The 24,963-nt window shown below is 45.7% G+C and overlaps 1 protein-coding gene across 3 annotated transcripts in view; it reads right to left on the bottom strand.

Moving 5' to 3' along the window:
- Positions 1 to 24,963, bottom strand: part of DENND2B (DENN domain containing 2B) — a 198,761-nt gene that overhangs the window by 123,965 nt on the left and 49,833 nt on the right. For 2 of the 3 annotated variants that reach the window (XM_056116022.1, XM_056116023.1), the window contains exon 2: positions 3,674 to 3,763. The gene's annotated coding sequence lies outside the window, so the exon portion shown is untranslated. Of the gene's footprint in view, positions 1 to 2,913; positions 3,179 to 3,673; positions 3,764 to 24,963 lie in introns of those variants that run through there. The other variant, XM_056116021.1, reaches the window with a different exon arrangement.

The raw sequence follows: 24,963 nt of genomic DNA, 5'->3' as shown, positions 1-24,963 counted from the left end.
TCCTGGCCTTAGAGAGGCTGCTGGGCGGTGATTCGCCTAGGGAAAGGTGGAGGTTGCAAAGGAAAAAAAAGAAAAAAACTTTCCCACTCTGGGATTTCTCGGGGTGCTTCCCAGACACCGCCCCTGGGCAGGGCTGGCGGGATAGCTCTGTATAAAAACTCTATCAAAAAACTGAGCTGGTCATGAGATTCCTGCTTGGACCTTCCCATGCATGTCTCCCTCTCTGCCCCAGACCCTGCAGACCCAGGAGCTGGCACTGGGCTACTCTCCCTGGAGTCTCCCTCCCCCCTCCCCGGCTGTTCTAGTCCTTGGCAGGGCCCCACACAGCGTATCAAGTACCTCTAGAGGAGGAATTCCCACTTCCTTGTTTCCCTCTAAGCTGCAGCCACACTAGTTCCTGAAAGAGCTACCCAGCCCCCAAGGAGCTCTTCAGGGGAGGAACTCTTCCTGCCAGCTACAGGCCTTGACCTTCAAACCCAGAACTCAGAGAAAGGTCTCTCTCCCACCCGCAAAGTTTTCTCCAGAGGGAGAATGAGAGAAACCGGCATCCAGTAGCCTTTCTTTCAGCTACAAAAAGTCCTGACCCCAGAGCTGCCAGGGAGCTGGGAGACATGAAAACACAAAGGGTCTCTTGGCTCCCTCTCCTCTACCTTCAATGCCGGCTCACCTCCAAAGGACCTCTCATATGCTTCAAAGTCTACGCTGAGCATTACACTTACTAATCCTCCTAACCCAAAAAGAGCATTACTTGCTCTTAAAAAAAAAAAAAGCATTACTTGTTTTCTCTGCTATCTTAAAAAGGACTCTGAGGTTTTTCGTTTACAAATGCAGAAGCCAGATGCTTTATAACTGGGGAGCGCAGAGGAAAGTTGGGTCATCCTTCAAACTTTATTTCACATCTATTAGCTAGGCTTGTTTACAATGACTTCCATGAAAACTACGTCCTTGGGGGCCGGAGTGATAGTTCAGTGGGCCGGGTGCTTGCCTTGCACATGGCTGACTGCAGTTCTATCCCCGGCATCCCATGCAATCCTCTGAGCCCTACCAGGAGGGATCCTGAGCACAGGGCCAGGAGTCAGCCCTGACCACCTCCAGGGGTAGCTCAAAAACCCAAAAACAAACAAACAAAAACAACCTCCTAGTGACTGACTCCTGACTGTCCGACTAAGCAGCTGGGTCATTACTTGCGTCTCACAAATAAATCCTCAAGTGGAAGTTAAAGGGCTTGCCCGTGGTGACTGTGACGGCAGGGAACAGAACTGAATCTCTAGTCTCTTAACCTCAAATGCTTTATTCATCCAAGAGAAAGTTCATATGTCGGCCCTCATCACACAGGTCGGGAGATAAAAATTGAAGGAGTCCCAGACACATTCATTAAAAAAAAAAAAAAAAAACTAATATCTTGGATTTACATTGCCAGCCAATGGGTTCAGACTAAGGTCTCCTCCTCATGCTTCCAAATTCAACCCTAGCCAACAGTGCAATCCCACCCACTCCCACGCTCCCAGTAAAATCTAGGTTTCAACCAAGCAGAGGGTTCCGTAAGGTGTCACTTCAGATATCGCCCATCTGAGGCCCAGAGCCACTGACCTCCCTCTGGTGGACCCTCAGGCCATAACACTGGTGCCTACATGTACACACTCAGGGAGCCAGAACTGGGGACATGGCCAGTGCTTTCGTTGGCAAGCTGACCTGAAGTTAATCAGAAGGCCCCTCATTGTTTGCCAGGATACAAAAGACATTTTGTTCACAAAGTTCAAGAAGAAAAACCAAAGAGCCAGGACAGCAGCTGTTCCCTCACCCCACAGACACACGAGAGGCTTCCACCAAGTTCCCTGAAGCCTGGGAGTAAGTTTCAGATAAAGCTTAGCTGACCTGGAGCAAATCTCCTAGTGTGTCTCCTCTGTGGGGAGTGTCCCAGGCACTAATCCCCTAACAAGATTACTGACAAGCAAGACCACTCAGTGAGCAGTGAAAGTGTCTTTCTGGAGGGTCTCCTTTCCCAGGCCACCCTAGCTCACCACACACCATTCGCCTCGCTCAGAACAGCTTTCATCAACAACAGGACAAACAGAGAGAAAAGAACACACAACATGGACACTGTGTGCCCTGAGACCTGGTTAAACTATGAACACACATTACCTCAGGTCTCCTCAGCAGCCTGGCTACACACACACACACACACACACACACACACACACACACATACACCACACCGCACCGCACCACACCACACCACACAGATAGGATATATCTTTCAGGGGAAGCCTGTGATGGACCTTATTAACATGGACAGTTTGATTCTTATCACATTACTTGATAAAGACAAAGAGACAGAGACAGACAGACTCCCAGTCTCAATATTTCAGTAACAGTCTTTATACAAATAATTGCTCCAAGGGGACTTAGAACTCAACACACGTTCCTAGCTGAGCAAATTAGCTTTCCCCTTTTTTTTTTTTTTAATTACAGGTCAGACATTGCTGTGCCAAGAGACAAAACAGTGTTCACTAAAGCAAGCCATGTCACTCAAAAGACATTGGAGTTTTCCTGTGAAGCTACAAATACGATACTGGAGTGATAATAACCTTTTTTTTTTCTTTTAATATGAAAGACTCTTCATGTAAAACATCTTGACTCTTTGTGTTACATATATAAGATGATGATCTCTACAGTGAAGGCTTAAACACCTCAGGTTCAGCAAGAGTGAGATCAGCTAGATTTGCAAAGTCAAGAAAATTGGCTCCATCCCTCCTGCTTAAGCTAATAGAATCCAACTGTTGGGAGCATGACATCATTGGAGCCCCAAACCCTAAGCGCAGATTACAGACACTTGCCTGACTCCCAGAAAACAGCCCAACACTAAATCCAGGAAAAGAGAAAAAAATAATGCAAGCCCAGAGTTGACCTTACCTGAAAGTCCCGGTGCTTTCCTGCCCACTCCATTCTCAGCAGAGTTGAGCTCACAGTGCAGTCCGTTAGGGAGCCCAGGGCCCCCAGATCCACTGTAGAAGCCCGGATACCTGCTGTGAGCTTCCCACAGCTCCTTCCTCTGACCTTTTGTGGCGCTCCTTCTTCCAGCCAAGTGAGCAGAGCGCTGCTAGCCGGCCAGGCCAGTTGTCATGGAGACCCAGTTCTCGCCAGCACACACACTCACCCTCAGAGCCCGCGAGCACAGCTCACTCGCTCTCGGCCTGCAGGCCACCCTCCCCCCCCCCCCGCCCCCCTCTCTTCCCTCTCCCACTCTCTCAGTTCTGGGAGGCTTCCATGAAACAGCACTGTCTTTTGATCAGCTCGGTTGTGCTCGCATTCCGCTCCTCCTACCTCCCTTCCAGTCCAACGAGAGCTCTGGGAGCGCTCCGGGCTGCTCCTGGGAACTTGGTGGAGCAGCTCCGAGGGACGAAGGGAGAAGCCTGCGAGTGGACTTGTTTTCCTCCCCTCCAGTGTCTCATTTTTTATAACAAGGAAGAATCCCAGCCAGGGAAGAGGGAGGCGGGAGCTAGCTGGAGCACTTGGAGGGGAAGCCAGCCCTTCCTCTGGGTCCTGCAGCCCTAAGAGGAGGACCCAGACGTATTGCCTTAACTTGTTTGTGCTTTGGGGATTTTCCGGGCAGCGGTTGAGACGGAAATGCACTCCCTCCCTGGAGCTCGCCTGGACCGGCCTCTCTGCTTACCTTGCAGTGCTGCCCAGGAGGTGGCGAGGACTTTAACCAGTGCAGGAGCTCATTGTACTAACGCTGATGTCCAAGCAGTCGCTCATCTTCCTGCAAGGGAGAGGAAAGATGCTAGGTTAGGACGAGTAAGAGTCCCGGGCAAGTCCAAAATTTCTGCCCAAACAACAAACCTGATGCAGAAACAACTGCAACTACCGGGCTGCTGTGAGCTGCTCATAGTCATATCCCTTCTCTCTAAGAGATGCCAGGACAGTGCCAGGAAACAGCAGGACCCCTAAATTCAACAACCCCATATCATTTCTACCTTGCAATATATTTTAAAAAATTTTTTTAACTCAATCTTTTAAAAGACACTGGACACCAAAGTAGAGAGTGTGTCAGGGAAATTGTCTGCCATGGAGGTAGGGCAAGGGTGGGAAAGGAGGGTATACTGGGGACATTGGTGGTAGGGAATGTGCATTAGTGGAGGGATGGGTGTTTGATCACTGTATGACTGTAATTCAAACATGAAAGATTGTAGCTGTATCTCACGGTGATTCAATAAAAAAATTTTTTAAAAAGACACTAGACAGATATATTCATTTCATAGGTGGTAAAACTGAGGCTCAGAGAGCTCAATTGTTCACTCCAATAAAACAATCAACAGTGAAAGACGTAGAAGCCACTGGTCCAGTTCAGTGCATTTCCACTGAAGTATACTACCATCCAATCATGAAAATTAACAACTTCTTGGATAATAAGTTTAAAGCACTAGGACTGGGTCAGAAGAAGAGGGTAGAGAAGCCTTCAGAGTCAGGGTGAGACGAGCCTGTCTATCACGCCTTTAGCTATGATGACATCCACGAGCTGCAGAATGCACTATGCAGATTAGAGAAAAACAGTTGTAACCTACAGCTGTACATTACCTTATACTCATCAAAAATACTTGGAAGATCTTAGTTCATCTGCTCAATACAACTGAACAGTCCTAACCTTAAACTTAAGGCTGGTATAGCTTCATCTCACACCTTTTTATTTTTTCTTACTTTTATTTTTACTTATTTATGGGGGATCAGGGCTGGAGTGATAGCGCAGCGGGTAGGGCATTTTCCTTGCACACCACTGACCTGGGTTCGATTCCTCCACCCCCTCAGATAGCCCAGCAAGCTATCAAGAGTAAGTTGTCCACATGGCAGAGCCTAGCAAACTTTCATGGAATATTTGATATGCCAAAAACAGTAACAAGTCTCACAATGGAGACGTTACCAGTGCCTACTCAAGCAAATCAATGAACAACAGGAGGACAGTGATACAGTGATGGGGGGTCAGGGTTTGGGCTACATCTAACTGTGCTCAGAATTTACTCCTGGCTCTGTGCTTTAGGGTCACTCTGGCAGTACTCAGGATACTGGGTGATGGCGACTGAACCAGAGTCAGTCACATGCACTATTTCTTGTATTATCTCTCTCGAGTCCTAACTTAAAATACTCTTATTATTTTTTAATCTGGAAGTGTGATACAATGACTTGCCCTGAGTTACAGGAGTAGAGAATAACAGATCTAAAACAGTAGCTTGTATGGCTTAGGAGGAGAGCAGGTGACAAGGTGGTGAGACCTCTGTGGTACAGGCACCACCTCGGACTAGCTATGAGCACTTAGGCAAGTCCCCTCAACTTCCCAATTCTACCCATATAATCTCTCCCCTGGGCAAAGAGCAGTGGTGGAGTGAGAAGAGACAAAGGGACTGAGCAAAGAACTTCATTCATCTCCTCTGCTCTTCACCAAAGTCAAACAACAAATTCCGCCAAGAAGAGAAAGGAGATTGAGAATCAAGGAGTCCATGCCCCAATCCTGCTCCCAAAAACAACACTGGAGAGGTTCTAATGAACCTCTGATGAACCTTATACAGAACCAAGGGGCCACTCCTTTGCAGAATTCTTGTTTCTGATCAATCTCCAATATACCGCATAATTCTCAAAGCAATCGAGGAGACTCAATCTGACTTGAATTTGAAAGGTAAAGGTATGCCAGGAGCTAAGAGGTGAGCATCACAAAATCCAACAGGAAGTGGTATAATAGCACAAATTCTAAGTGTTGGGCAATAGTGCGTTAGTTAACTAATCCAAGTTTCAAAGAGAACATACCCAATAACCCATTAATGATACTCAGGTACCAGTTCAGGAACCTCTCATAGACCACACAGTAGGTAGGGTTGCACTTGGCCCACCTGAGTTTGTACTGTGTCACTGCATATGATTCCCTGAACTCCACCAGGAGTGATCCCTGAGCATAGAGTCCTGAGCACAACCAGGTGTGGCTCAAACCTCTACCCCACAACCCACTTCCCTGCCAAATCAGAAATCCCTCACCAGATCTAGTGCTCCAAACCTGCAAAGAAATTCAGGATCAAACAGCAAAGGCAACACCATCAAGTCATTAAATATCTTCCCTTTCCCAACTGGAATCCCTCTGCTCTGCTCACGCAAAATGCACATTTCATGGACCCAAGAAGAGGTGGTGCTTTTTCATTTTGACAATACTATTCACAGTTTTAAGTGTGAGTTATCTCCAACTGAAATCTGTGGAGAACCTATGTGATTTCAGCATTCTAAGAGGTGTGAAGGCCTTCAGAACTCAGAGTATTTAAGGGACAGTCCCTCTAAAAATCAACACTCGAGAGGTCTCTCCACAATGGAACACAATGCAGACCATGCTCCCCCTAGCGGCAGGCTGCAGCTAGAATGCCTTAGGGGCTTTGTCCTCAGGGAGAAAGGAGTAAGATCCACCTTAGTGAAAGAACTGGGGCGCTGCTACTGTATCAAAGCCTTGAACTAAGCAGAGCTGAAGGAGCTGCAGGGAGGGATTTGGATCAATCCCACTTGACCCTTCCTGAAGGACACGGCTTTTGGTTTTTACAGCATTATGGGGTCGAGTATCTGTTGAGACGCCCGCCCGGGACATGCATATACTTGTCCCAGAGACCTGGGAGATGTTCTTATATCTCCTTCCTTCTCCCCACACTCAAGCCATTTGCCACTCCAACTAGTTCTATGACCAAGATGCATCTGTCTATTTTTTTCTGCAATCTCATCATAACAGTTGCAGAAATCTCACTGCCCCACAGTTCCACTCACCCTCATGTATTCATTCTCCACAAAACTGTCTGAATCGCCTTTTTACTCTATAGATCCAGTCACTTCCTGCTTAACACATTTCAGCACTTAGGGTAAGATAGAAACATTCGCAGAAACAAAGCTCTAGGAAGAGAGCGACACAGAACAATTCACCATAGAGAGGCCTCCAGACCCCAAAGTCATCATCCAGTTGAAAAAAAAATTAAAATTAAATTCTGGCTGCCTCGTTTGCCAAGGTGTCAAAAATCAGATGGGCCAGATACGTCATGCGATTTAGAAATGACCACTGAACTGAGCTGTTACCAACTGGATTCCACGGGATGTCAAAAGGACGCGTGGCCGCCCACCTACAAGATGGTCATTCTTCTTCGTCAAAACCCTGAACAAACGGTTTGAGGTTCTTCGTGTTTCTGGAGCAAGCAGATGCCATTGGGGAGCAAGCAGATGCCATTGGGCTACACTAGCACGCGACAGGGACAAATGGAGAGGTTACTGGCACCCACTCGAGCAAATTGATAATCAACGGGATGACAAGTGATACAAGAAAAAATTAAATTCACTTCAGCTTTATAACTGTATTAAAAAAACTTTAGAATTCCTGGAGCATGTGCCTGATTTGTGGCGCATGACATTTTATATGTTGGTAATCTCTTATACAATGGCTTACTGGCTCCAGGGTGAGATACAACAATCTTCACACACTTTCCTGTAAGAAAACTTTTTTGGGTCATTTTTTGCCAATTATTCATAACAAGCAATAGTCACGGTCACGGTCCTCGCACTGTTCATTGATTTGCTTGAGCGGGCCCAGTAATGTCTCCATTGTGAGACTTGTTGTTACTGTGTTTGGCATATTGAATACGTCACCGGTAGCTTGCCAGGCTTTGCCGGGCGGGCGAGATACTCTCGGTAGCTTGCCGGGCTCTCCGAGAGGGTCGGAGGAATCGAATTCGGGTCGGCCCTGGCCCAGGTTGGCTGTGTGCAAGGCAAACACCCTACCCGCTGTGCTATCACTGCAGCCCAACAAGCAATAGAAAATAAACTATACATGTCCTGCTTTGGGGACAGGGGTTAGGGGTCAGGGTGGAAATATTCTAAATAGGGTGGTGGAATTGGTGTTGTAATATTAAATGTAACAAAATTATTGTGAACAACTTTGAAAAATAAAATAGAAAAGAAATATTTACCAGGCACTATAAAGCCCAGCATATAAGCCACCAACCTAGTCTCAGTACGTGTCTGCCCTTCCTCTACGCACTGGTTCTGGATCCACATTTCAGATGCCAACACCCGCCCACAAATAAAAGTGCCAGACTTTTCAAGGTTACTCCCCTTGCCAAAGACACACTAGTCTTTGCCTGGCTGATTCTTACTCTCCTCAGCTTCTCACCTCCTCAGAGATACCTCCCTAGACCTTGCAATTTAAATGAGAACTGATCCTTCACACTCACCAAATTTGCACCTGCACATTTGTACAAGTATTTGCTTTATGTCAGCCTCCCTCCACGAGTTCCTTAAAAGCAGGAATCTTGACTTTTTTAAACTAACCACCATATGCCCTGTATTTACTATCAAACCCAGGCACTCAATAAATATCTCTAAATGAATACATAAAAACCCATTTCTTCCTGTCCAGCAGGAAGAAGAAATTTAGAACAGCTATTTCATGTCACTCACTGTGTCTTTTCATAGACTTACAAACTATAATTACATCTTTGCCTCATGAGCTTTGCCTGTGGGCTTAACCAAAAATTCCTGTCAAGTCTTCCTGTGGTTTGTTTCCCAGAACCTTCCCGTAGGGTCACTCTTCTGACGGCAAGCTCCAGGGTTTCATCCTCGCTGCCCCCAACACACACACGCTGACAGCAATCCTACCTATACATTCTCTACCAAGTCTCCAGGCCAAACCCAGAAGAAGGCAGAAATGATTCAGCCCTGGCCCAGCTCACAAAGCTGAGAAGCTTCTATCAAGACCGTTTCTTCTTAGCTTTCTCTCACCTCCACAGAGCAGGTCACCGTGCTTACAAAAAATACAGAGCTGCTGGAAAGAGTCACCACAAGTTTTTTTTAATTTGGAGATGAGTAGAAAGTGTGTGGATAACATTGGTTTGTCCTTTCTGCCTTGCTACAGGGAGCTTAGGTTTATTGGGTTACTCTCATCACAGTGCTCCCGAGGCACTCCCGTTCCTCTGTGTTTATCTGTTACCTCTTTCTTTGTGCTCTGCTTCCCCAACTGGTCAACGACCTGTATCCCCTAATCAGACCCTGTTAACTTGTAAATATTGCTTTTCTCTTCTCCTTATGTCCTTTGCATAGTTAATTCGGAGCAATGTCCTTTTTCGTATAGACACAAGAAAACAGTTAATGCTATGGTTTTGTAACTTGGGAAGGTAACTGACTCCTAATAATATTCACTCTTGGGCATCTGTTTTCTCAATTTAAGCCTCAGTTGCCCTTATTTCCTAGCACCCCAAAAGCTGGGTCCCGACAAGGGACTAGATAGACCCAGGGCAAGCTGTGAGCTAACCTGGCATCAAAATGGGCTAGGCCAAGTGCCATAACACTTAACTATAAGTTAAGAGCATGGTCATGGACAAATTCTGTCATGATCCAAAAAGTAACAACTAGATTAGGACCCTGCTAGGGTTAGGAAAGATTAATCTTAATCTGTCTGTCTGAGTACTGTAGTCAGGAATCTACAGCGAGATGTTCCCAGGAGAGCTACCCTTCAAGCTTAATGTATCTCTTACTTTGTCCATACAAAATGACTAATATTAAGAAATAGAATTAAGATGAGTGATTAAATGGTTATTGGACTAAAGAAAGGAGAAAAAACCCTAGGTGGCATTTCACCCTTGAACAGATTTCCTGGAGGCAGGCAATCAGGAAGGGCTTTCCATATATATGATAATCAGGATCTAGCTTTTGTCACATGAAGAGTTTACTGTATGTTCATGTTGATTGTGCTACCAGACCTGTATGTTGTTGCTACCACGAAAGGTGTGAGTTGGGAGATACTAGAGAGAGCAGGACAATGAGAGTGTCAGAGTGCGGAGAGACTAGCAAGGGAAACAGGGTGAGACTGGAATGGGGAGCTTAGAGAGACTGGAACAGACACGTGGGGAGAATGGAATAAACAACCACTGATCACCAACCAGCCTGGCCCTCGTTTCCTCTTTCATCCGCCCATGGCATTGGCCATTCCAGGTGGGAAAGAGACCTGAGACCACCGAACGCAGGGGCAAGAGAGAACCGCGGGCTTAATATTTGTTGTATGAATACACAAAAGTGTTCTTTATTCCATTATAAAAAACAAGTATCGATGGAGCTGGAGCAATAGTACAGTGGGTAATATGCTTGCCATGCATATGTGGCAAACCGAGGTTTAATCCCTAGTATCCCACAATGCCCCAAGCCCAGTCAGGAGTGATTCCTGGTGCAAAGCCAGGAAAAAACACAGAGTAAGGATGGGTGTGGCCCAAAACACACACAAAAGAAATTAAAATTTCTTTATCTACTTACTTATTTTGCTTTTGGAATCATACCCAGTGATACTCAGGGCTACTCCTGACTCAGTACTCAGGAGTCACTCCCCAGTGATATACTCAGGCAACCATATAGTGCCAAGGATAAAATCTAAGGTTTGCACGAGTAAAAACAAGTGCTCCAGTCTTTGGAGTTATCTCTCCAGCTTAAAAAAAGGGGGGGCTGTAGGATAACACTGTTTTGTCCTTCCTTAGATAGTTTAGGTTTATCGGGTCACACCCATCTAAGGACACTGAACTTGTAAGCAATGTCCTTTCTGTATGGGCACAGGAAGACAGTTAATATTATGCTTTGTAACTTGGGAGTTGATTGACTTCGAATAATATTTACTCCTGGGAATCTGATTTCTTGACTCAGTTGCCTTTAGTTCCTAGCACCCCAAAAGCAGGGTCCCGACAAAGGACTGAATGGACCCAGGGCAAGCTGTGAGCTACCCTGGCATCGAAATGGGCCAGGCCAAAGTGCCACTATACTCAACTATAAGTTGATGGCATGATCATGGACAAATGCTGTCATTATCCAAAAGTAAGTAACGATGAGACTAGAACCCTGCTGGAGCTAGGAAGATTAACCTGGCCTGAGGACTGCTGAATGTAAAGTGAGATGTTCTCAGGAAGAACCAAACTAAGTTTATATCTCTTACTGTGCTCATACAGAATGACATTGCTAGAAATATTAGAAGTAGATTTATTACAACTATTTAAGTAGATTACTAACTGAGGGAAGAACACACCCTTGTTGGGATCCCACCCTTGGGCGGATCTCCTAGTAATCTGGAGTAATCTCTTTAGATAAGATTTTATCCTTGAGTTAATCTTCTGGAGGAGTGGTCTTACCTCTCTTTGTTGATTTGTCAATATTCAACCCACCTTTATGTCACCGCCTTACGTGATTGCTATATAAACTGGAAGACTGGAAGCCTGGGGAAGGGAGAGTCAGAGCGAGAGGGGCTCAAGCTTGAGAGAAAGAACAGCTGTCCTGATCCAGGCCACACCCAGGGCTCAAGAGCACCGAATGCAGGCGGTGAAAAAGAGCCATCCAGTGAGCCCGTGAACACACAACCTTCAGCGAGATAAGATTTTACAGGGGGCCACCTCACTATCTGTATTGCAAATCATAATACCCACAAGTAGAGAGAAAAAGGGAAACTCTGCCATAGAGACAGGTAGGATGAGGGGGAAGGGAGGGATACTGGGGTCACTGGTGGTGGAAAATGTACACTGGTGGAGGGACGGGTGTTCAATCATTGCATAACTGAAACTCAAACATGAAAGTTTTGTAATGGTAGCTCATGGTGGTTCAATAAAATAAATAAATAAAAATCCCTTCCCCTCCCCCCCTTCTTTTTTAACCAGAGAGATGGCACAACAGGTAAAATGCTTGTCTTGCACACAGTCAACCCAGGTTTGATCCCTGACATCCCCATTGAGCGCTGCCCAGTTTGAAAACCCTCCCCTCCCCCCCAAAAAATTTTTTTTTAATTTTAAAACAATTTTTAAAGTATTGTCTGGGAAGGAAATACAGGCCTACATAACAATAGCAGAAACAACTCAGTTGAACTCCTGCTTACAGTGTACGTTAGCACCAAAATGTGAAATCCTTTCTGACTTCACCTACAGCCCACAGGGCCTCCAACTGTCACCTACAACTGGGGCAGAGCCACCAAATACCACCTGGAGCTCAGGAATCTGCCAGTGCTTCCCGCCTTCTTCCCTTCCCTGCTCACACTGAGTGCCTTCTCTTTTCCAAGCAAAATCCCAATTTCATTGTCATCTCCTCTATGAAATATTTCCTAATCTCCAGGCAGAAACTGCTTCTCGACTCTGCAACCCCACAGCAGTGTGAAGAGTCATCATTATGGTTCTATGTCATCTCATCTCTATTACACACACTGTCTTCCCCACAACTGTAAGCTCCATGAGGTAGAGTCACTTGAGTCTCGTTCAGAGTACAGATTCAATGAACACATGCAACATAAATGAACTGCTGAAAGGAAAAAAATCCTAAGAGGCCAGAATCACCTGTTCCCTTGATAAGATGAGGTCAACCGAGTGTGTAGACGTCCATATATATGATAATCAGGATCTAGCTTTTGTCACATGAAGAGTTTACTGTATGTTCATTCTTTCTTTAAATTAACAAATGAAATTCAAATCTCCCAAATACCTGCAAGTTCATTGGAAAATTCTCATCCTGACTTTATTTTTGCAAGTGGAGAAACAAAGGTATATAAGATGAGCTTTTGCTGTCTGTGGGCCTAACAATGAGTCTTAACAATGAGGCCTAACAACACACACACACACACACACACACACACGCATGCACGCACACACTCACACGTGCCCACATGCATGCTCAACACACATACTATACACATACATACACATACTTTTCTATTTTCCCTCTGTTGGATAGAATTTTTCCAGGATGGAGGGAATTTAAAAATCTGAACCTGGCACAAAGCACAATAAACTTCTAAGTCCCCTCCTTACTTTGGGATCAAAGGAACTGAACAAAAATCCATGTGCTCTAGGAAATAGTAAATTCAGGTTCTCTGGGGGCCTCATCCCCAATGCCCACCAGACTAAGGTCCAGCAGCATCTCCATGAGCTCTACCCAAGTCTGTAAACAAACAACTATCCTGTCCTACTCTCCTACCTTGGGTTCTGGCTGACTTATATGGCTGCAGAGAAATTTGCACAAGAACCCTATCACTGAGGAGCAATGTGATAAGAAGGGGAAATTCAAATTTTCAGGAGCAGAGAAAATCAGCAAATGAGAACCAGGTCCTATTTGAGGACCTAATCCCAGGTAAAATCTCGAACAAGGTCTCTGCTTTCCCTGCTATCTTGAGAGGGCTGGTGGAAGCAGCTGTTTCCTGAGGATTCTTCTAGTCTGAATGTTCTATGGTACTGTCTGCTGCAGTCCTGTGGTCTTATCCTTCTGTCTTATCCCCTAGTCCCACTGCCTTCTGAGTTCCCCACACCTTTTATTTTTGTACAACACACCCAGTGACCCAGTGATGTTTAAGGCTTACTCCTGGCTCAGGGATCAGGGATCACTCCTAGTTGGTGCTGCTGGGGCAGGAGTAGAGTGGGCAAGGGTGAAGGGGGGTGGGTATGTGGTGCCAAGGATCAGGCCTGGACTGGCCGCATGCAAGGCAAATGTCCTACCTACTGTACTATTTCTCTGGCCCTGCCCCCCTGCTTTCTGAATGAGCCTAAAGTGGCAGGAAGATTTCTGCCATCAGGAGAGAAAATCCCTTTTAGCAGAGCCCAGTAGCTGCCATGGACCCAAGAGAAGACAAGTGACCAGCACAGAAAAAAAGGCAGTCTTCCCTTGAGGGAAAATCGAAGAATCAGGCTTCCTACCTAAGGAATGTAGATAGGAAAGAAAGGTCACAAACACAGGATGGGGAAATAGGTAAAGGTCTGGGAAGTGCCTGGACAAAAACTGCAGCTGTGTCAGGGCTTCACTCCTGGCCCCCAGTCAGACAAAGCCACCCTGTCAGGGCGGAACTGGTGATACTCTTGAAACACAATCTTCCCACCACAAATCAAGGAGTCTTTTCATGGGCTCTCACAGGGACTTTCAATCAAACTAGCATCTCTACCTGGGAGCCACATGGGGCAGGACCTCCAGCGGGCTGGCCAAAGCAACACCCACCTGTTGTGTACATAGTTTTCCTGAAAAAAATGGAAATTCCCTATCTGTATTCATGGCATTTTATGGTAGGAAAGTCTCCAAAGTCTCTACTGTCACCCTAATCCCACCTTCCTCCACCCATATCATCCCTGACTCCACCTCCAAGGCTCAGAATGAGAAAAGAATGGGATTAAACTCTCCCAGATCTTATGGCCCGTTAGTGACACAACTCCTGGACACTTCTGGGTCAGGACAAATACACTCTCCTTTGGTCTTCCAGCCCTCACCCACCTCTAGGCAGCTCGCAACACTCAATATGAAACTCAGAGAGGCTTGATCAGCTCCTGGAGTGTCTGTCACGATGTTCATATAAGGTCTGTTTCACAGACTCCAGACCACCGTCCCTTGTCAAATCTAAGCTTTTAAACACTGACCCACATAAACAGTCTGGTCTCAGGAAGACAGAGCAAGAGGCAATACTCCAGCAGCCTAGTCAATATCCTTCTCAAAGCACCACCTGCCCTTCCAGAAATAGTATCTCAGCCTGGCTATCCTTAGACTCTCAAGTTCAGTCAAAATCTTAACCTATTGTAACTAAAGCTTTGGGGTAAAGTATATGTAAAGTTGAAAGAAAGGGAGGAGACAGACGAGTAAGAGTTAAACTCAAAAATACTTTTTTCATAATACAAAAATGCCTTTAGTCTGGAAAAAGGTTTACTCCTTGAGCAGCATGTTGAGTGAAATTGGTCAGAGGGAAATTGAACAGTGATGCTGAACAGACTCAGAATCAGTTCTGGTAGGTGGGATATAAAGAAACCTCCTACGGGGATACCAAATGCCCAAAGGCAATAGAAATGAGGAAGAGGAAGAGAACTGGTGCTCACTAGGAAGCTGCCGCTTAGTATAGGTTGAGGAAGGGGGAAAATTAGGGAAGGGAACACTACAATTGCAGAAGGGGAAATGTCTGCCGCAGAGGAAGACTGGAGACGAGGGTTGGAAAATGGGGACATTGGTGAAGAACAGTGGACACTGGTGAAGGAATTGGTGTTGGAACATTGTATGCCTAAAATTTAATCACAGATATCTTTGTAACTTTGTGTTTCAATAAAAAAAATATTTTTTTAAAGTTTACTACTTATAATAAGATTTGGAGAAGGTTATGAGTAATACTGGCCCAGACGGTGCAACCTTCTACCCACCCTCCCGTTTTCCTCTGGCTAATCTACATTATCCACCCCCTGCCCCCTGTATTCCCTGGAACAAAGAGTTTAACATTCCGGTGCCAACTGTGCTCATTGCCTTGTACAGTATTACACTAAGGCTCGTTCTGCTTAATTTGCTTCCTAGTCTATATTTTTTTTCCTTTTATTTTATTGGCATGCAAAGCAAACACTCTACCAAAGGGTTACATTCCCTGACCCCCATTTTTTTTTCTTTTAGCACTTCTCTGATCAAACCCAGGGCCTTACACATGCAAGGCATGTGTTCTACAACTGAGCCCCTCAGCCCTGGCCTCAGCCTGTAATATCTTCAAGCAAGAGTTATGTCTTCACTTTGAATACCATTTTAGAACTCTATGCTAAGGGCATTCAAAACATTTTCATGAATAAATTGACTAAAAATGACTAATCAATCTACCTAATAGAGGATCAACAATATCTACACAGAACCTTGGATAATTTGGTATTTGGTGTTTATACTTCAGAGGTCCAAGGTTTCCCCTACATGTGAATGCAGGATGTGGTGCATATATAAGATGATTATAAATGGTAAAACGATATATGAACACATTTTCTTTCAAGGGGGTGCTTACCTGGCTGTGCTTAGGACTTACTCCTGAATCTACACTCAGGGTTCCCTCCTGGTGGAATTCAGAGGACCATATGCAGTACCAAGGATCAAACTAGAATGAGTTTGTATGTAATACAAGCACCTTATCCCCACTGTACCATTTCTCTGGCCCACAGATAAACTTTTCTGAGTAACTTTTAGTTTTTTTTTTGTTGTTGTTCTAGGTACCCAGCTCAGGATATCATACATGAAGGGCATGCACTATACCACTGAACTGTATCCCGTCCCCAGACATACACATTTTAAAATCTTAATTCTTTTATATTTATCTTAACATGAAAAGGAAAAAGGCAAGTAGCTATTAACGCCATTTCCAATTATCTCACTGATGGGTCAGTGATAAAGAAGGCATCTATGATTCTTGCTTGCTTTTAATTTTGTTGTATCAAAATTTAAGGCAGCCTGGCATATTTCCACAGTCTCAAAGTATATCTTTCAGAATATGTACTCACCACAAAGGCATAAAAGGTTAACTTGGCAATGGAGAAACCTGGCAAACAGCATCTTAAGGAGGTGATCAAGTTAACATTAAAAGTAATAAGACACACTGACATCCTGGACCCTAATACGGTGCTTTGAGGGCATTTTTTTCTGTAGTGTTCCCCCAAATTCATAACCTCAGTTGAATTCTAAGAAGAACTAACAAATGCAACTTGAGGAACATTCTATGAAACACCCAAACATACCATAGAGGTTTCAAAGAGCTGGTGCACACACCACGCATGCAGGAGCGGAGGGTTCTATTCCAACACCTCACTGTCCCCCAAACACCTATGGAAGAGAAGACAGGAGTAGTCCCTAAGTGTTATCTGGTGTGTCTCCCTCAAAAGAATAAAATTCTCCTTAAATTCCCTGTGTCATAAAAGACTAGGAGAGACAAGGACAACAGGACTCAGAAAATGCACTAAATGTGCAGGTACCAGGACTATTTTCCAAACTGCAATGAGGCCGCCCCAGCTTCCAGGCAACCTCTGACTCCGGAAGTCACGCCCACAACCTGCCCCCAGCGCCATCTTACAGGACACAGCAGTGAAGAAGAAAACCGGCTGAAAGGCCCCAAAGCTCCCCAGGGATTCTCCAGGCTCTGCAGACCCGATATCACCGGGATCCCAGATGGTGTAGGTGCTATCTCCCCACCTTCTCCAGATGGAATCCTGGTGACCATGAGCTTCTACAAGCATGGCTCTGGCATGCGGGTACAAAGACTGTTTTCTGAACCACGCAGCCACTTACACAGGACTTTTCCTGATATGCAAAGTGATCAATGAAAAGTAAATGATTTAGCATTTTTCCCTGAAAATCAAGCTTGAATGGTGGTGGGAAAATCTGAGCAAAAGATAATGCCCAACCGAAATACATCTGGACTGTGTATTTGACTACAGTGCTATGCCGCCATGGGAGAGGAAGGGTGTCTGTCCCTCCGCCTGTCCCCCTTTGCAGCGACGACATGGTGGCCTGCATCTTTTAGAGCCTAGTGAACAACCAGGTATGAGACTGCATTGACGAGGCACATGGGGCTTCATGGGATGGGGGTTGGAATCTGCCCTGATCCCTGCCATGACAATGCTCCAGGTTGTCACCCTCAAACGCCTCCTCCGGCTTCTGACCAATATGAACCCCGAGGCACACATACCAATCTTGGAACCCAGGGGCTTTTGGCAGTAATCCCTCTAGGTTTATTACTAAAATATCAGAAATCCAAATTGTGTATAATCAGCAATAGAAAACAAATTTTCTAGTGATGTCTTTGTGGTAGGTCTGAATGTTGGGGAAAATTCCAAATAACAATGTTGGGTCTTCTGTCGTAATATTAAATGTGATCAACGTAGAGAGTAAAGTGGAAATCTGCCACACAGGCGGGAGGTGGGTGGGAGGGGTTGTACACTGGGGTTCTTGGTGGTGGAAAATGTGCACTGGTGAAGGGACGGGTGTTTGATCATTGTATGACCGACTGAGACTTGAACTGAAAGGTTTTGTGACTGTTCTCACGGTGATTCAATAAATAAATAAATAAATAATAAAAAATAAAAATAAACTTTAAAAAGAAAATGCACTAAATGTACTGTGGGCTCCTGGATGAGATCCTAGAAGGTTTTTGGGGGTTTTTTTGGTCTTTTTTAAAAAAAAAAACTTTTTTAATGGGGGAAAAATAATAAAATCTAAATTAAGGCTGGGTTTAAATTGCTTAGTTGTACTATTTTTGCAGTTTTTCTGAAAGTCTAAAATTATTCTACAAAAAAATTATCCTACAATAAAGAGCTTTTAAAAAGTCAAATTAATAATAAAGGTTAATGTAGTACAAATCATAAATGTGGGTAAGAATAAAATTTGAGAAGCAAGTAACCGTTCTTCACCCCCTGGGACCAAGAAAAGCTTCCTCCGGGGTGAAAATCATGGCAGAGAAGAAAACAGTGTAAAACTGGAAAGTATTCACTTGATATTAAGTTGTAGAAGGAAGTCGTAAATTATACCATTTTGTTCTCAAAAATGAAATACATATCTTGGGACCAAGAAATAGCTCAAAAAGCTGGAGAACATGCCTGACATGCACCCGCCCCAGGATAGAGCCCCAACACCACACGGCACCCCTGAAACCAAGGGTGTGAGGCCTTGGTGGCCCCACATGGCTAGGTTCCACATCACAGCGTCACCAGGGGCTGAATCATCAGGCGCACTCTGCCAGGTCTAGAATTGCTCTCATGAACATTACATGAGAGGCCTCCCCAAAATATGCATCAAAAATATAGGGCATAGGATCAGTATATGTGCTCCAATTAAAATCCATGCCAAACAAATTACAGGTGGCATTTATTAAACAGTATATGGCACACAGCTTCTGGAAAATAACTTGGCTAGATCAAGTAAAATATTCAAATCTTTTTACTCAGTCAGTATGTTGACTTCTGAGGAGTCATCCTAAGGAAAGATTTACAAAGGAGGAGAGAGGAGGAAATACAGCTTTCCCGCACTATTTACAATAATAATTTTTTAAAAAATTGAAGATAATTCCATGTCAGCCTTTACCAGATTAGAAAATTTCAAATACTTCTGATGATGATCTAGAATTTAAGTACATAGACTCGGTAGTGTAATTTAATATTTTATATCATGAGGGATTATGTGTATGTGGATGGAACCAAAAAGGCTGCAGCGATAGTACAGCGGGTAGGGCAATTGCCTTGCACGCAGTTGACCCAAGTTCGATTCCCAGCATCCCACAGGTCCTCCAAGCACTGTCAGGAGTAATTCCTGAGTGCAGAGCCAGAAGTAACCCCTGAGCATTGCTGGGTGTGACCCAAAAAACAAAAAACAAACAAAAAGAACCAAAATCATTTTTTTTAAAAAAACAATACTTAGTAACCTTCACTATGTGTGATGCTCTATGCTTTTTTATTTGGACCTAGGGGTACACAGGAGCATGAAACCACTCCTGGCAATTGTTAGCCAACCACACCAGTGGTTCAGTGCGAGTAGCCAAGGACAAAGCTCTACTGAGGCACTGCAGCTCTGCTCATGCTCTGCAGAGCAAGGTTAGATGGCTGACCCGGCAGTGATTGGGTGACCATGCTGCAGGAATCACACCAGGGTCAGTCTCATGCAAGACTTGGATCTTCACCTTTGTACCATCTCTCAGCTCTCTGCTACTTCCTAGACCAATCAATTTGATTAAGAAAACAAAGGTTTCAAAGCGTCGCTAAACTGATTCACAAGCCAAGTCTGCTGGCATATAGTTATGTAAGGAGGATGACACTCCGTGGCTCTGTGCAACCACTGAAAGAGAGGACTATCACTCACCAATGGACAACAGTGACAGGCTTCAGTGAAGGGACAGTGGAAGGAAGACCTGCATCTCACTCTAAGCGCACCTTTCTGAACCATTTTAGTTTACAGTACACATATGAAATGTATTACTTCTTTAATAAATGATGATTGTGAAGACTTTCCCGGTATCACGATCATGATCACGATCATCTTGTTGTCCATAGATTGCCTCAAGCAGGCCCCAGCAACGTCTCCTTCATCCTAGCCCTGATTTTTAAAAAGTGCCATATACAAGGCTCTTTCAGAGTTAGGAGAATTAGACCCATTATTGTTACTGGTATTTGGCATAATGGGTACACCACGGGGAGTTTCCCAGACTCTGCCTTGTAGGAAGGTTACATCCCAGTATCAGGCAATACTAAATATGGCAAACAAAGCTTAAACTATATTAAAATGTGAAAGACATGTAACTGAAAAGAGAAATGTCAAAAAAATGATCTCATTCTAATAAATCTCCCAGTCGATCGTATTCCAGTCAATCGTCTGGAGAATACGATCGACTGGTTCAGCACCTCCATGATTGTGCGAGGAAGGCCAAGAAAGAGAAAGTCACAAAAAGATGCCTGTCTTCGGAAACTCTAAAGCTCATTCACCAACGTGGCTTGGTGCGAGCCTCAGGCAACCACACGCGAACGTCCGAGCTCGCAAAGCAGTGCAGAGAAGCGATAAAGGAAGACCTCAAAGAGAGAAGAGCAGCAGAGCTGTCCTATGCGGCAGAAGCCGGGAAAAGCATTCGCAACGCCCGCCTGTCCTTTGCCAACTACAAGACCAAGATGACTGCCCTCTGACGTCCTGATGGATTTATCACATCTTCCAGAAGGGCAATGGAGATTATCCATGACTTCTACTCGGATCTCTTTTTTTTTTTTTTTCTTTATTTTTTTTTAATTTTTTTTTTAATTTTTTTTAATTTATTGAATCACCTTGGGAAAGGTTACAAAGCTTTCAGGTTTAGGTCTCAGTCATGCAAATATCAAACACATTTCCCTTTACCAATACTTTTTTTTTTACCATGAAGAACCCCAATAAAACCCCACCCCCCACCCCTCCCAGTCCCTGTGGGGCAGATGAATTCTAGTTAACACTCTATCTGCTTTGATTAGATTCATTGCTTCAATAAAAGATTCACCACTATAATTTAGAGTTTACCCCCCCCCCAAATCAGACATGCTGAAAAAGCATTGTGACGTGATTTGCTTTCTACAGCTGGGTTCAAGAATTAAATGTTGGTTTTGGATTTCTGCTATTTTACTTATTGACCCTGGAAGTATTTATACTGAAAGTCAGATAGTTAAGAAATTGGTTTCTGTGCTCTGGAGTCGTGGCCGTGCTGGAGAGCCGCTAGTGGGGGGCAACTGGTGGCCTCGGTAGGGCGTGAAGGGCGGACCGAAACGCCCCCTTCCCATGAGGTTTTAGTCGCCCCCCCACTCCCCCGGCTCATACCTGCTGTCCACAAGGCTCCCATGCGGCCGCCATCTTTCTTTCCAGAGAGGAGAAGGCGACTGGGGCAACACCCTTTCCCCTCCGGACAGACATGATGGCCTGGATTAACGCATAGTCCTTTCACTTTTCTGCTCCAAGCTGCCGGGTTCTGCATTAAGTCCCTGTGCTTCTGGGGCTGTGGCCGTGCTGGAGAGCCGCTCGCGGGGGTCAACTGGTGACCTCGGTAGGGCGTGAAGGACGGACCGGAACGCCCCCCTTCCCATGAGGTTTTAGTCGCCCCCACACCCCCGGCTCATACCTGCTGTCCACAAGGCTCCCATGTGGCCGCCACCTTTCTTTCCAGAGGGGGGAGGGCGGAAGGGACCAACACCCTTTCCCCTCCGGGCAGACATGATGGCCTGGATTAACGCATAGTCCTTTCACTTTTCTGCTCCAAGCTGCTGGGTTCTGCATTAAGTCCTTGTGCTTCTGGGGCTGTGGCCGTGCTGGAGAGCCGTTCATGGGGGGCAACTGGTGACCTCGGTAGGGCGTGAAGGACGGACCGGAACGCCCCCCTTCCCATGAGGTTTTAGTCGCCCCCACACCCCCGGCTCATACCTGTTGTCCACAAGGCTCCCATGCGGCCGCCATCCTTCTTTCCAGAGAAGAGAGGGCGAATGGGGCAACACCCTTTCCCCTCTGGCAGACTTGATGGCCTGGATTAACGCATAGTCCTTTCACTTTTCTGCTCCAAGCTGCTGGGTTCTGCATTAAGTCCTTGTGCTTCTGGGGCTGTGGCCGTGCTGGAGAGCCGCTCGTGGGGGGCAACTGGTGGCCTCGGTAGGGTGTGAAGGACGGACCGGAACGCCCCCCCTTCCCATGAGGTTTTAGTCGCCCCCCACTCCCCTGGCGCATGCCTGCTGTCCACAAGGCTCCCATGTGGCCGCCATCTTTCTTTCCAGAGAGGAGAGGGCGAATGGGGCAACACCCTTTCCCCTCCAGCAGATTTGATGGCCTGGATTAACGCATAGTCCATTCACTTTTCTGCTCCAAGCTGTTGGGTTCTGCATTAAATCCTTGTGTTTCTGGGGCTGTGGCCGTGCTGGAGAGCCACTCGTGGGGGGCAACTGGTGGCCTCGGTAGGGCGTGAAGGACGGACCAGAACGCCCCCCTTCCCATGAGGTTTTAGTCGCCCCCACACCCCTGGCTCATACCTGCTGTCCACAAGGCTCCCATGTGGCCGCCACCTTTCTTTCCAGAGGGAGGGGGGCGGAAGGGACCAACACCCTTTCCCCTCCGGGCAGACATGATGGCCTGGATTAACGCATAGTCCTTTCACTTTTCTGCTCCAAGCTGCTGGGTTCTGCATTAAGTCCTTGTGCTTCTGGGGCTGTGGCCGTGCTGGAGAGCCGCTCGTGGGGGGCAACTGGTGGCCTCGGTAGGGCGTGAAGGACGGACCGGAACGCCCCCCTTCCCATGAGGTTTTAGTCGCCCCCACACCCCCGGCTCATACCTGCTGTCCACAAGGCTCCCATGTGGCCGCCACCTTTCTTTCCAGAGGGGGGAGGGCGGAAGGGACCAACACCCTTTCCCCTCTGGCAGACTTGATGGCCTGGGTTAACACATAACCCGTTCACTTTTCTGCTCCAAGCTGCTGGGTTATGCATTAAGTACTTGTGTTTCTGGGGCTGTGGCCGTGCTCAAAGCTTAACTATGATTTTCAGAGAGAAACGTTAAGTGGTTTACTTCCCATGGATCACTTTGTATATAGAGAGATGTCGTGCGGCCGCGTAAGCGGCTGCGCGGTTTTGAGGAAAAGTCTTAGTTCCCGCATACTCGAGCTGTGCTTGTAGAGGTTTCTGGTCACCGGGGTTCCATCTGGGGGAGGCGGGATGCGGTACCTACCCCATCTGGGACTTCCCGATGATCTCGGCTCTTTTTGGAACCTGTTTTTTTTTTTTTTTCCTTCAGGATCTGTGGATCCCGCCCTCCATGTTGTCTTTCTCTTCGGCTAAATGCTTCGGATCTCTTTGATAGCCACGTCCACCTGCCATCATACCAAATTCTGCAGGATGGATATGTCATTCCCAATGTTCTCCCTTACGAAATCCAACACACCGTTTCATCGGTAAAGAAGTGAACAGCACCCGGCCCAGACAAGGTCAGATCCGAACACCTGAAGAATCAGTCAGTACTCATCAATACACTGGCTCAGATCTTCACACGCTACCTGTCTGAATGCAAGATTCCGTCCCAGTGGAAAACCAGTAGGACCATTCTGTTGTATAAGAAGGGAGACATCTAAGATATTGACTGCTATCATCAGATCTGCCTGTTGTCCATCGTCTACAAGCTGTTCACTCCTGTCATCCTGAATAGGATTGGCAGAACACTAGATGAAGGACAACCATGCAAGCAAGCTAGGTTCTGAAAAGGATTCAGCATGATTGACCATATCCAACATGGTAACCAAGCTGATTGAGGTTTGTTAGGAGTTCAAGATGATGCTCTGTCTAATGTTCATGGATTTAAAGAAGGCCTTGATTCTGTTGAGACTGAAGTGGTCATGGAAGCCCTAGTCAAAAAAGGTGTTCAAACTCAGTATATCAGGATCCTCAATGAGCTGTATTACAGATTCACCACAAGGATCTCACCATTCTACAAGGAAGTGATCATCGACATCAAGAGAGAGGTTCAGCAGGGCGATACCATTTCACTGAAACTCCTCAGTGCCACCATCAAGAACGTCATTCGATGACTGGAATGGGAAGGAAAGGGAGTGAAGATAAGACTCTCGACAACTACACTACCTCCGCTTCGCTGATGACATCATTCTAATAACACCAAACATTAGCCAAGCGGCACAAATGCTGGCCAACTTCGACCGTGAATGTGGAAAGACCAGACTACAGCTGAATCTCATTAAGACAATGTTTATGAAAATCGGACTAGTTCCTGACGTTCCATTTGCTCTCAATGGAATGACTATCTCCGAATGCAGCAGTTATGTGTATTTTGGTCAAGAACTCGACATGACAAATGACCTGGCACCTGAGCTGCGCAGGAGGAAGAGAGCAGCGTGGAACACCTTCAAGAGCGTTGAAGAAATAGCTAAGAGGACGAAGAACTTACGGTTCTACATCTCTTCGACTCCACCATTCTCCCTGCACCAATATATGCCTCAGAGACCTGGGCCCTATGAAAATAGGACAAGAACACTATTCGGGTCACACAAAGAGGAATCGAAAGAGCTATGCTTGGAGTATCATGCTTCACTCAAGTGAGAGAAGGAATCTAGAGTTCTGACCTCCGTCGACGTTGGAGAATCAGGGGCACTGTCTCATTTGCCAAGGCACTGAAAATCAGATGGGCTGGACACAATGCGAATTGGAGATGATTGCTGGACTAGAGCTGTTACTGACTGGATTCCACATGACGTCAAAAGAATGCATGGCCGCCCACCTACAAGATAGTCAGACTTCCTCCTCAGGACCCTGAATAAAAGCTTTGAGGCTCCTTGTGTTTAGGTAGCGAGCAGATGCCATAGGGCTACACTAGCATGCGACAGGTACAAATGGAGATATTACTGGTGCCCGCTCCAGCAAATGAATGAGTAACGGGATATCAAGTGATCAAGTGAATAAATTCTCCCATTTTACTTGGTTCGAAAGGCTGAACACAGTTATTTTTTACTTCTATAATATTACAGACATTTATATTCAAAAGAAAATACAAGTAAGGTCACGGAAGAGCTTTCAAAGCTAATAGTAATATTTTCTCATTAAGTTGGGTGATAAGCACATGAATATTCATACTGAAATAGTAGATATTAAATACAGCTTTATTTTTTAACTGAAAATTTTTAAAAGTGAACTCTACACAGGGCTGCTT

This window comes from Sorex fumeus, unplaced genomic scaffold (genome assembly GCF_029834395.1).
Source record: "Sorex fumeus unplaced genomic scaffold, SorFum_2.1 ptg000030l, whole genome shotgun sequence".
Taxonomy (NCBI): domain Eukaryota; kingdom Metazoa; phylum Chordata; class Mammalia; order Eulipotyphla; family Soricidae; genus Sorex; species Sorex fumeus.
The sequence above is the reverse complement of the archived record's forward strand: the minus strand, read 5'-3'. Positions and strand labels throughout refer to the sequence as shown.